The 13,175-nt window shown below is 35.5% G+C and overlaps 1 protein-coding gene across 6 annotated transcripts in view; it reads right to left on the bottom strand.

The window, feature by feature from the left end:
• LOC131432430 (long-chain-fatty-acid--CoA ligase 4) overlaps positions 1-8,830 on the bottom strand; it is an 89,017-nt gene extending 80,187 nt beyond the window's left edge. Inside the window, exons 1-2 of one of the 6 annotated variants that reach the window (XM_058598690.1) lie at positions 7,970-8,179; positions 7,425-7,691 (exon numbers count right to left, since the gene is read on the bottom strand). The gene's annotated coding sequence lies outside the window, so the exon portion shown is untranslated. Of the gene's footprint in view, positions 1-7,424; positions 8,181-8,330; positions 8,349-8,691 lie in introns of those variants that run through there. The other 5 variants (XM_058598689.1, XM_058598692.1, XM_058598693.1 and 2 more) reach the window with 5 other exon arrangements.
• Positions 8,831-13,175: the final 4,345 nt, after the last annotated feature.

Here is a 13,175-nt window from a genome sequence, read left to right on the forward strand (position 1 = left end):
TCTAGTGGTACAAAGATGCCTTTCTCATATTACTCATTACATCAAAAATATTACTGTGGAATTCGCAAAAACAACTGTTCATTGAATATAAATAAGAAAGTTTGTTCGGACTTAATGTAACAAACTCTACAATTCCTGTTTACCCTGTAGTTCCGTAACCGGAAGTAGTATCCACAACAAATTTAGGAATTCCGTATGAAACTGTAAGTCTTTTCCTTTGAACCTACAAGTTTGTGAAAATCAATTTGGCCATCTTGAAGGAAAGTGAGTACCCTTTTGCAGTTTTTAATCATCATTTCCATTTCTTCCGAAACGGGATTCAGATGACCGGTATAGCCGAAGTTGGTTTGTTTGTCAGCAACAAATATGACCTATAAAATTGGAACAGTTTTGAACTGTTCTCCCATGAAAATTAATCATGGTTCGAAAATGCGTTACTTGAAGAATGCATTTCTTTTGAAGCTCATAACTTTAATTTCTTACTCGGATATCACTTTGAACCCTCTGCTTCAAACGATGTCATAGATTGCTTTATAGATTAATGGTAAAACAAAAAGCAGATATTGAAAAGCAAGAACTACTGAAAATGTTTACTTGATCCTGAAGCATGTTCATTTAATAATCGTGTTGTTTTACCCACTGACTGATAGAGAACGGCTACGCTTTTCATTTGAAAAACATTAATGTTTCATTTTGTTTGAATGTATTCTTACATATTTGATGTGACCGTTGTTGCTAGAATAATATTCCGAGAGCTAGCGTAAACCAAAAAATAAATTCGATTGTGAATTTGGAACACCATCTAACAAAAATCAGAAAAATATTTTGTTCAACCACTTTTATTAATTTGTTTCATAGATATAACAACACAAGCTGTATTTATTTACCTAAATATTATAAATAAGACTATTTTTTTGCAAGAATTCGACATAGAGTTTCTTTTTAAGAGGTTGGATTCACACGTGTTTTTTCGTGCAGTTCGTTTAAGTGTTTAAATTCTGAAACACAAAATCAAAGCTCTAGCAATGAACGCAAGTAAACACGTTATTTTTCCAAAATTGCTAAAGCCGGGGTAAAATAAATGATACAAAAAAATAATAATAAACACGTTATTCTGGGCGTCGTCGTTTTTCAAAAAACATAATATTTTAATTGTTAATGATTTTGATTAAAAGAAGTTCGTCGAGCTTTTCACTGAATTTATGTTGCAAAAATCACACTTAACGCCTGAATTTATGTTGCAAAAATTACCATCGTAGTAGAAACACGCCTGAAGTTATACTCAACAACGTCAAGTGCGTTACGATCAAATTTCAGCGAAATCAGTCCAAATACATCATGATCCGAGAAGTTTTAATCATGGTGTATTATCGTAACATGAAAATATAATATTTTCCCCAAATCATGACTCGTTTTGCTCATTTTTAAAATCGGAATTTTGCCCGTGTGAGCCTCAATTCAAATTAAGATATGTGAAAATCGGTTCAAGCATCACAGAGAAATCGAAGTGAGTTCTATTTTTTAAGTTTTTCTGCACCACTTTCGGTGCTTCCGGAACAGAAAAAGGGGGGACCAGTAGTGCCGAATTAAGCTTTTATGCTCACAAACTAACAAGCTCTGCAAACTAGAAGAATTTATCAGACAGTTTTATGGAATTTGTACCTGTTTTGTGAAAAAATACTGATGAAATTGGTAATTTTCCACTTATCACGGTTTAGTTCCAGAACCGGAGGTCGGATCTGGATAAAATGTTCTAGAAATTTTTAGGAAACTATAAGACCTTTCGTTTGAATCTTAGTTTGTGAAAATCGGTTGAGCTGTTTCAGAGAAAATTAAATGCACACCTTTTCTCCAGTTTTTACATATTACCATGTAACTCCGGAACCGGAAGACAGATCCAAATGAAATTCAATAGCTGGCTATGGGACCATAAGTCTTTTTATTTGAATCTTAGTTTGTGAAAATCGGATCAGCCATCTCCGAGAAAAGTGAGTGCATATTTTTGTTACATACTTACACACATACACACACAGACATTTGTTCAGTTCGTCGAGCTTAGTCGAATAGTATATGACATTGGGCCCCTCCGGGCCTCGGTTGAAAAGTCTGTTTTCACAGTGATTGCATAGCCTTTCTTTATGAGAAAGGCAAAAACAAATGAACCGAAATTCACCTCGACATCAATATCTGACGAATCTCAGTGCGAGGCCAGTCGAAATGTAATCTCAGCAAAAAAAATCATGATTCACCACTTGTTTGTCTTCAAGACTACGAAGAGTTCTGTCGGTTAATGAAAGTCTCTCTTTTGTTCACTTCCTCTTTCAATTTATGCTACATTTTGGCACATATCGGAAGATGGTTCAAGTCATCACATTATTCAAAAATCGGAATGAAAATGTCGAAACTTAGTCTTATATAATCATTCAGAAACCTTACAGTTTAAAAATATTTCCATTGTGACTAATTATCGAAAAAAGATGCTTTCGAATTGATGGAAATGAGTGTTAGATAGAAGATTTATTGAAGTTTTGTATATTTTGAATTACAACTTAAAACTTGGAGTAGATAATTTCTGAGACAAAACCGCGAGATTGACATAGGGCTGCTGTCGAGCTAAATATTGGATAAAAATCTGTGTCTTAATACTACTCGAAATCCTGTAGCTGATATTTCGAATTTGCCGAATACGTTCTCTTTCGATGTTCTGAAAAGAACCGTATGAGGCTTCAATTTTGGTCTACGTGATTTATAAACGAACTCAAAGCTGATTCCAATCGTCCGTTTCCTACTAACGCAGTAGGCCAGGGAAATACTTGCAGTTAGCTTTGTTCATCCGTCCGGCAGCAGAACTGCTCACAATGCGGATTGATTCAATACTGAAGCAGTTTTGTGAAGGGTTTTCTTTTTACGCGAACACTGTTCGGTGCATTTTTCCTGTAGCGCAAAGTAGCTGAATGTTGATTTGTTTGGTGCAAAGTTCGTTACACTAAAATGATGATTTTCACTTCGGATCCACAAGTTTTAACAGTTGAATAATACTAGCTTTTTTGTAAACAATTAAAGCCCTCAGAAGAGCTGATTTGTGCAAATTTCTCCGCTGTTCACTTTACGGTATATTTTGCTCCAATGAAAACGACCAGCAGCGGGGCACATTGTCGCAAAACATAATTTCCGGTGGCGACACCTGCCAATGAAAAAAGACGGGTGAGTAATGTCACAGACATAACTGGAGGACGTGAATACGAATAAAAATGATAAGCGTTTGCATTAGTTGATTGTGTGAGTTTTGCAACTTTTACTGCTGCCTTTCTACTAAATATTGACTTATTGACAACAAATACTTTCTACCACACAATTAATCAACGCGGAACAAATGAGTCCAAAAATGTTGTACGGGATTATTTTTTGGCATTCATTCCTCTACGATCCTAAACACTGTTTTGATATAAACGATATTATTTAATATATCTGCAAAAATTGCAGTAAGCTAATCAAATTATGCAGATTTGCACAATACTGATGGTTTTAATCTCCGATTTGCAAAGAAGCCATTTTAATAGTTCTTTAGATAACATTTGAAGCCATTAGAAGGGCTGATTTTGCATAATGTTCCCCATTGTTGTCCGTTTTTCGTTGTATTTTACATCAACGCAAACGACCAGCAGCAGGATGACGCAATCGATCTCCTTTGAAACTGGCTCTGTGAACGTCCCGCAATTGATTCAATACTGAACTGAATTATTGGTACTGGAACTGAGCTCTGGACTTGAATCAACCGGAATGATAAATTTACATAGTAAGAATTCATAGTTTAGTTCTTTGGGAATATATTAGTTCTATAAAGAACCGATTTATAGAATTCAGAAAGTGGACCTCAGCTCAAGAACTAAACACTACTAAAAAACTGGCAATTCAGTTCTAGAGCTGAATGCTGAATTTAAAGTTCGAAACTGAATTTAGCAGTTCAGTTCGGTAGAGAGCGCGATCTGACCGTTTGGGGTTTTAAACAACGACAAAAGGTTTACAACGACAAAAGGTTTATATTGCCGACGACTGCTACTACTGACGACCGAAGTCCAAATCAGAGCATTATGTCTGATTTGTTCTGCTGGTGGGAGAACCTCACCTCGACATTCAGTTCCGTCTGAAGCACTAGAAGAAATGAACAATTTTCAAAGTTTACCTTTTATACTCGTCCAGTAGATATTCGGAACTGAAATGTGCCTGACTATCTCAAAAGCTTCATCCGGATGCGAAAAAGCGTGATGAATTTTCCTTATTATTTTCAAAAGTTTTAGTAAACTTTGATTTTCAGTTATTTATGGTTCTCTCACGATGTTGAAAATTTAATCACAAATTCCTTATCATATTCCCGATAGCTTGGAGAATATTATTTAATGCATAGAACACTGGTCTTACAAACCAGTTGTCGTATGTTTGAACCCCAACCAAGGATTCCTATTATCAGTGAAATTGATATGAATTGGATGATTGATTTAAGGTGCATTTTTTTGCAATACTCATTTTCACTTCAGATATTTAACCTGGACTTTTAATGGCGTTTTCGTTTTTAATTTGCACTACACCGGTGCAGTGCTACACTGAGGCATGAATAAACGAACAAAAATGACGAAAACATAAACAGTAACCATTGACTACAATAAACGATTCCATTGCACAGAGCTACACCAAACTTTTGATAAGTGCTACACCAGTGATATCGGTGCAGAAAAAGTGTAGCACTGGTGTAATGCAATTGGTAAAAACGAACGGTTTAGGTGCAGCTTTCGCTACACCGCACAGTGGTCCAAAACGGCAATTTCATGCCTTTAATTATTTTTCAGCAAAACCGTAGACTTTTCATCATTGGTGTCTTATGAAAAGTTGCACGGGTTGTTACTGCGGTTTTATATCCACGGACGGCCATGTTCCAGTACACGTGTAAAGACAGATAAAAAAATTAACTTTTTACTGGAAGCAGCTAGAGAATTTTCGTCTTCGACAATATTGTAGAAAATTAAATTTCGTGTAACTTTACTTAAGAAAAATTTTTTCTAACTCTAGCTGGTTATTAATTTTAGGTGGTTTAAATAATAAAGTTTTAAAAATCAGTTTTTTTGTTCTAACAAGTTTTATATTCTTCTGAGAGTAATGAATTTTTCTACAAAACTAGATTTTGTGCAAATACTTAACAGTCTATAACATTTCAAAGTGCTATGATAAATTTCAAAAGAGTTATGAATATTTTTATGTAAAATACAGTCGAAATTCAAACTTATATATAGCAGAAGAGTGCAAAAACTAACAGATCAAACAGTTTAGGTTGGATAATAATTTCGATTTAGAACAAAACCTCGAAGGAATGGTTTGTATCCGATTGTATCCAAGGATTTCATCAATAAATATAACTGGAAAATTTGAAGCCGCTGTAATATAAAACGAATATAATAATAATAATAATAATAATAATAATAACAATAAGAATAATAATAACGATAATAATAATGATAAAATTAATAATATGTAACTGTGAATATCTTCAATATATTTTAGAAATATTTTGTTTTTTATTAGCGATTTTTATTCAGCGATGCTGGTGGAGACATTCAAGATGGCGACGGAATGAAATTAATGTATATCTTGCACGAATTTCATGTTTTTCTTAGTTAAAAGTATTTGTTCGCCCAAAGTGGATCAATATCATTAATAAGCATGATGATTTAAGTATTTTAAAGATGTTTTTTATTGTTTTTTATAGTTTTTACAAATTTTTCCAGCAAGAAATTTCCAGCAATAGTGTAAACATTGCCAGCTGCTGGCGTGTCAGTATACTGACACCAGCATGCTGGCTACCACCAATAGTGTAAACGCCACATTTGTCTTTGTTATACAGCACATCCACCAATGTTCACAGGTTAGAGCTCGAGAATCGCCGGTTGCTTTGATGTTGTGTTATTTTCAAATTGGATTACATTTACAACAATGTGTTAGCTAAGAAAAATTTATTTAATTATAATAAAAAACAAAATATTTCTAAAATATATTGAAGATATTCACAATTACATATTATTATTTTTATCATTATTATTATCGTTATTATTATTCTTATTGTTATTATTCTTATTATTATTATTATTCTTATTATTATTATCGTTATTCTTATTCTTATAGATATTATTTTTATTATTATTACTATTATTATATTCGTTTTATATTACAGCGGCTTCAAATTTTCCAGTTATATTTATTGATGAAATCCTTGGATACAATCGGATACATACCATTCCTTCGAGGTTTTGTTCTAAATCGAAATTATTATCCAACCTAAACTGTTTGATCTGCTACTTTTTGCACTCTTCTGCGATATATAAGTTTGAATTTCGACTGTATTTTACATAAAAATATTCATAAATCTTTTGAAATTTATCATAGCACTTTGAAATGTTATAGATTGTTAAGTATTTGCACAAAATCTAGTTTTGTAGAAAAATTCATTACTCTCAGAAGAATATAAAACTTGTTAGAACAAAAAAAACTGATTTTTAAAACTTTATTATTGAAACCATCTAAAATTAATTAACGGCTAGAGTTAGAAAAAAAATTTCTTAAGTAAAGTTACTCGAAATTTAATTTTCTACAATATTGTCGAAGACGAAAATTCTCTAGCTGCTTCCAGTAAATAGTTAATTTTTTTATCTGTCTTTACACGTGTACTGGAACATGGCCGTCCATGTACATAAAACCGCAGTAACAACTCGTGCAACTTTTCATAAGACACCAATGATGAAAAGTCTACGGTTTTGCTGAAAAATAATTAAAGGCATGAAATTGCCGTTTTGGACCACTGTGCACCGGTGTAGTTTTTTTTTTGCACAATCGACACGATTCTATACTAAAAAAATGTCTGCGTAAAATGAAAGTAATTGTTCTCCCAAAAATTCCTTTAAAATTCAAAAGTTGAGCACTTTTTCGTAATCAATCATCAATGAGATGATTGAGATCACCTCTCATCAGTATTTCTGGCTACCTTGCCAACCAAACCAGCCACGAAGCAGTCAGCCGGTTACTTTCGCATTCTGTCGGTACGCACCACACGAAGAAACGGTGGAATGTACCGCCTTGCGTATGTGCGGGGCACGATGGTGGTCGAAGCAACCGACCTGTCCTACGCCTTTCACCATCACAGAAACAGGAAAGCGAACACGGTTTGCAAGAAGAAACGTCAAAAGTGAGGTTAGAAATCCGGGGAGTGGAACACTCTGAAGTATTGATTTAAATTGCTTTCTTCACTGTAACAATCGAGCCTCCCGAATGCTTCTTACTTCCGGGGGTGGGTTTTCGGCATTACCTTGTGGAAGGTTGTTTTTCACAGTATCGTTTGATTGAGAAATGAAGTTGATACATAAAATCGAGGAAAACATTACCTATGCGTTAGCTGCGGAATCCAGTATCGATTACGTCAGGATGTCTGCTCATTAGCACTTTATTCCAACTAACAATGATTGAATTTTTCTATATTCCAACAATTTTACATAAATTTAGACTCAAACCACAATTTTTCAATAAACTTTTCACTATTTTGTCCATTAATTTCTTTATATGGTTTATTAGGGAACACTTTCACAAGACAACACTTGCTTCCTTCCCACGTCAGACGATGCTGAACTTTTTCTTGCCGATGGCGAAATAACCTACTGAACAAAAATACTGTTACTTCATTCGCTCGCAATAGTTCTTCGAATTGCCAACTGTGGAAACACGTCAGACAATTCTCTCTACCGAAACCGAAACTTCCGATTAGTGCTAAATCAAGCAATATGATTCACCCGTTGAACAAAGCTTCCAATAAAGGAATTCACACTACATCAGTCCCTGTCCTTTCACCATCAGCAGTTCTTCTGCTGCGGTACTCGTTTTTCGCAATGTGTGCAAGTATCGATTTGACACACAAAAACGGAAACAATTTTACCAATTCACCGTACGACCACGCAACACCGGATAACTAATTGAGTTTGATTGCGAACTGAGGTTTATTCGGCGAGGACAATCGACCTGCTGAAAAATCACGAGATTATTGTTTCATCCGCACTCATCTGATGCTGATACGTAAATAGAAGACCTCCTCACTAAACGAGAAAACGAATGGGGCAAAATGCGAGAGCGCGCAACGAGAACGAAGAGAATAGAGCGAATGCGCGAAATCGATACAAAAAATAACAAACTATCCGACTAGTGAAAAGATATCCATTTTTAAACATGTCATGTTTTTTTATAACTCATTACCTAGCACAAATAACCATTACTTTTAATCACATTCCACCGAAACTTACTTGTAATGACGATTTTCAACCAAATCATCCGCGAATTGACGTCGATCATTCAATCGAGGTGATACTTGACAGCGTGCCACGAGAGAACACACAAAATAGTTACTGCACATGGACGGAGTGAGAAACCAACGGATCGGGGAAAAGCGGACCAATCACGAAACGGAAAATAGTGGCGTGATGTTTACGTCATCATGTTTTTGTATGCTCTCCGTTGTCTATTCTCTCCTTTGCGATTTGTTTGTCAACGAACTTTTGACAGCTATTTGCACCTGGATCTTTTTTCGTTTCACTATATTGTCAGTTAACGGTTCGGATTATGATATTCCGTTCAATCAACGATTAAAAATTATCCTAAACTTACCTCTATTACACTATGGCATTATATTATCGATTAAAGCCCTCACAATTTCACTGATAAAACGTCGTTATCAAAGAAACGAATTGAACAAGCGCGCAATAAATTTTGAATCTCGTTTCACTTCGCTTTGTTTTGTGACCCACTGTTAATGAGCTAGCGAAATGTACACGATACGAACAAACTACCCATTACTTTAAATAATTGTGTTCATGTAAAACAGGGTTGACATTGATTACGATTTATGGCAAAAAACATTTAAGAAAAATGAACTGAAATAACTTCGAATGATCGTTTCTTTTATAATTGTAATAACGTATACGAAAGTACTTGATTCATAGAGTTTTTTTTTCCAAACCACAACAATAATGAGGCCAATATAAGCAAACGATTGAATATGTGAAGTGCATATTCTTAGAGTAACAATAGCCAAAAGTTAATTTGCAACAATCGTTCTAACTGTTTTTAAAGTGACTTGTAAAGAAATTGAAAGTAATATTCGAAGCGAACAGAGTGATACGCTTTCGTTTGTATTACAGTTCAAGTTTTATGTTTTATAGTTATTTTATTTTATGTACCCTGGTGGCAAGATTGTCTTCTGCACAATTAGCTTCAAGCCGATTTTTTTGGTTCTTTGGTTCATTTTCGATTGTTTAAGAAGTGTTCATATCTTTTTTCATGCGTTTACACCAATACAAGAAATCTGCTTCGAAAGAATATAATCTAACTAGAATAAATTTGTTTTCAAATTCAAATGGAAGTTAAATCACATGTTTTATAGAAAATAAAATACTAGAATTATATTAGTATTGAATGTAACATAATTTTACTGGGATTCGATTGTACTAACTTTTTAACATCAATACTTTATCGTTTATTCAGAACCACATTAACTACAACAGTGTTTCCGGATTTATGGAAAGCTTCGTTTATGTATCCGGTTTACAAGAAAGGCGACAACATGAACAACTACCGCGGTATCAGTTCTCTTAGCGCAATTCCTAAATTATTCGAAAAAGTCATTCTGACTCAAATTTTTAACCATTGCAAGCAGTACATTGATGATACTCAACACGGGTTTAAGCCGAAGCGTTCAACAGCTACTAACCTCGTATCTTTCACATCTTACATAACAAACGCTATGTCAGACGGGCTGCAGATCTCTCTTCTGCTTTCGATAGAATCAATCATGACATCACAATTGCAAAATGAAATCGACTTGGCTTTGGTGCAAACGTCATTCAATGGATACAATCGTATCTCAGCAATCGACGTCTTACTATCAAAATTGATGATTGTGTTTCCGAAGAATTTGTTGCAACGTCTGGAATTCCACAGGGGAGTCATCTTGGCCCTTTGATTTTCTTACTGTATTTCAATGATGTAAATCTTTGTCTGAATGGACCACGAGTTTCTTTCGCTGATGACCTCAAGATCTATAATACCATCCGCAGCTCAGAAGATGCGGCATTCCTTCAACGGCAATTGGAAATCTTTGCGAATTGGTGCAAAACCAATCATATGATAGTGAATACCGAAAAGTGCTCAATCATTACGTTCACAAGGAAAAAGTTACCGTTCAAATTCGAATATTATCCTGAGGGATTCATGATTAGTAGATCGACATGCGTCAAAGATCTTGGTGTCTTTCTCGATGAGCAGTTATCATTCAAACAGCACATTAACTACATTGTTGCAAAAGCTTCACGCTGTTTGGGATTCATATTTAGAAAGGAATAATCCACATCAACTGCCGTGCTATGAAAGTCGCGGATTGCTGATTGGTCTTGACACACTACAAGTACGACGAGAGCTGTCGCGTGCTTTGATGATAGCTGATGTTTTGAATGATAGGATTGACTGCCCCGCTTTGCTCCGTGAGGTTAATATCAATGTTCATCCCCGTGCTCTCCGTAACAACGCCTTTCTTCGACTACCTCTACGTCGCACCAACTATGAAACAAACGGCGTTATAGGCTTGCAAAGATCGTTCAATCGTGAATCATCTGGATTTGACTTCAACCTTTCACGGGAAACAATTCAAGCAAATTTTTTACTTAGTATTAGAAATTATCATTAGGACTACAATGTGTCTGTTGATTTTACAATAATAATAATAAAGTATCAATACTCTACTCTCTTGTGTTAACATTCAAATATTACCTAATGAAATTTTCAAAATTGACATGATTCTGAAACACTAAGCCATTTCTTGTTTACAGGGTGCGCCGTGTAACTTTTTTTTAAACATGCAATAAAACACAAACGGTTCATCCGATTTCAAAATTTATTTTTTCATATTAAAGTGCAATCCTTCCGGTTAATTGTGAAGTATAATTTCATTCAAATGGCTACGGTCGGTCCAGTTTTTTAGTACATTTTCGATTGTATGCAGCTTTATTTCAGCTATGGCTGCACGAATGTTGTCCTTCAAGGCTTGAATTGTCTCTGGCTTGTCCACATAACACTTATCTTTGATAGCCCCCGAAAGATAATAGTCTAACGGCGTCAAATCACAGCTCCGAGGCGACCAAACGTCATCCGAATTTCGACTGATAATTCGATCTTCGAAGACTGTGCGCAGAAGATCGATCGTAGCGCTGGCTGTGTGGCACGGAGCGCCGTCTTGTTGGAACCAAATGGTATCCTCTTCAAGTAACGGGAAGAACCAGTCGCTAATCATGGCGCGGTAGCGCTCGCCATTGACCGTGGCGGCGGCTCCTGCCTCATTTTCGAAGAAAAATGGTCCAATGATGCCGCCAGACAAAAATCCGCACCAAATCTTCACTCTCTGAGCATGCATCGGCTTCTCCATGATAACGTGCGGGTTTTCCGTCCCCCAGATGCGACGATTTTGCTTATTAACATACCCGCCGAGATGAAAATGTGTCTCACCCGAGAAGATGATTTTTTGACAAAAATCGGCGTCTTCTTCAAGTATTTTCTACCATGATTTTCAAAGTAAAGTGCACTATTTCCACGCGTTACCAATGTCGAAATAACCGCTAGTTCAAAAAAACGTTGGATGGCGGACCCTGTATATAGACCGGTTAGAAGAAGAAGTTTTGGAAAATCATTTTATTAGCTAAGATATTCTCTAATTTCGCTTACATTTGAATTTTGTACAACTCGACATTTCATATCTGCATATAACCATAAATCAAATCTTGTTTCCGTTCGGCACGTCAGGAAAGACTAAGCACTTCGGTGCATATTACAAGTGTGTTGCAAATAGCAATAACATTACGTCTGCTAAGCGTTTCAAATTGAACTGTTTAAGTTTGCAGTAAGCAGTTCAATTTGAACTGCTGTGCATTGGTGAGTCTAAGACGAAACGAAAAGATAGTGAAATTGGTTATGTGCCCTAGCACAAAACAAGGTTAACCCCAAAATGATTATTTTAACATTTTTAGTGCATTATTTTCACATTTTTTATATACATAACCCTGTAATTCCGGAACCAGAAGTTGGTTCCAAATGAAATTCCGAAACTTTGTATGGGACCATAAGACCTTTTATTTGAATCTAAGTTTGTGAAAATCGGTTTAGCCATCTCTGAGAAAAGTGAGTGACATAATTTTCCCATTTGAAATGCATTATTTCCACATTTTTTGTTCATATCACCATGTAACTCCGGAAGTCAGATTCAAATGAAGTTCATGAACTTTCCATAAGACCTTTTATTTGAATCTAAGTTTGCGAAAATCGGTTCAGCCATCTTTGAGAAAAGTGAGTGACATTATTTTCCCGTTTTTAATACATTATTTTAACATTTTTCGTGCATATCACCATGTATTTCCGGAACTGGAAGCAGGATATCAATGAAATTCTGGGGCTTTATATAGGACCATAAGACCTTTCATTTGAATCTAAGGTTTCGAAAATCGGTTTAGCCATCTTTTAAAAAATTGAGTGACATTTTTGGTGCATATCACCCTGTAACTCCGGAACCGGAAGTCGGATCTGAATGAAATTCAAGAACATTGTATGGAACCGTGAGACCTTTCATTTGAATCTAAGTTTGTGAAAATCGGTTAAGCCATTTCGCGTGACAACATTTGTCACACACATACACACACAGATATTTGTTCAGCTCGATGAGCTGAGTCGAATGGTATATGACATTCGGCCCTCTGGGCCTCGATTCAAAAGTCGGTTTTTGCAGTGATTGCATGTACACTGTAGTCTTTTTTATGCGACTTTTTTATGCGAATTTTCAGAGTTATGCGGTTTTTATGCGAAGTTTCAGAGTTATGCGGTTTTTTTATGCGAATTTTCAGAGTTATGTCGACGACACGACCCGACACTCAGAACAAAAATTGGTTCGAAAAATGTCCATTGATGATTTACCATCAGTTACCAAAAATTGAGCGATCCCTCGTATTTGATAAAAACTATCTTTTCAAGCAACACTGTTTAGTTGCTTCGAACTAGTTGCCAAGGATTCCCAATACAAACAAACAAACAGTTTTCGGAACAGAACATGGATT

This window comes from Malaya genurostris, chromosome 2, assembly GCF_030247185.1.
Source record: "Malaya genurostris strain Urasoe2022 chromosome 2, Malgen_1.1, whole genome shotgun sequence".
Lineage (NCBI taxonomy): Eukaryota > Metazoa > Arthropoda > Insecta > Diptera > Culicidae > Malaya > Malaya genurostris.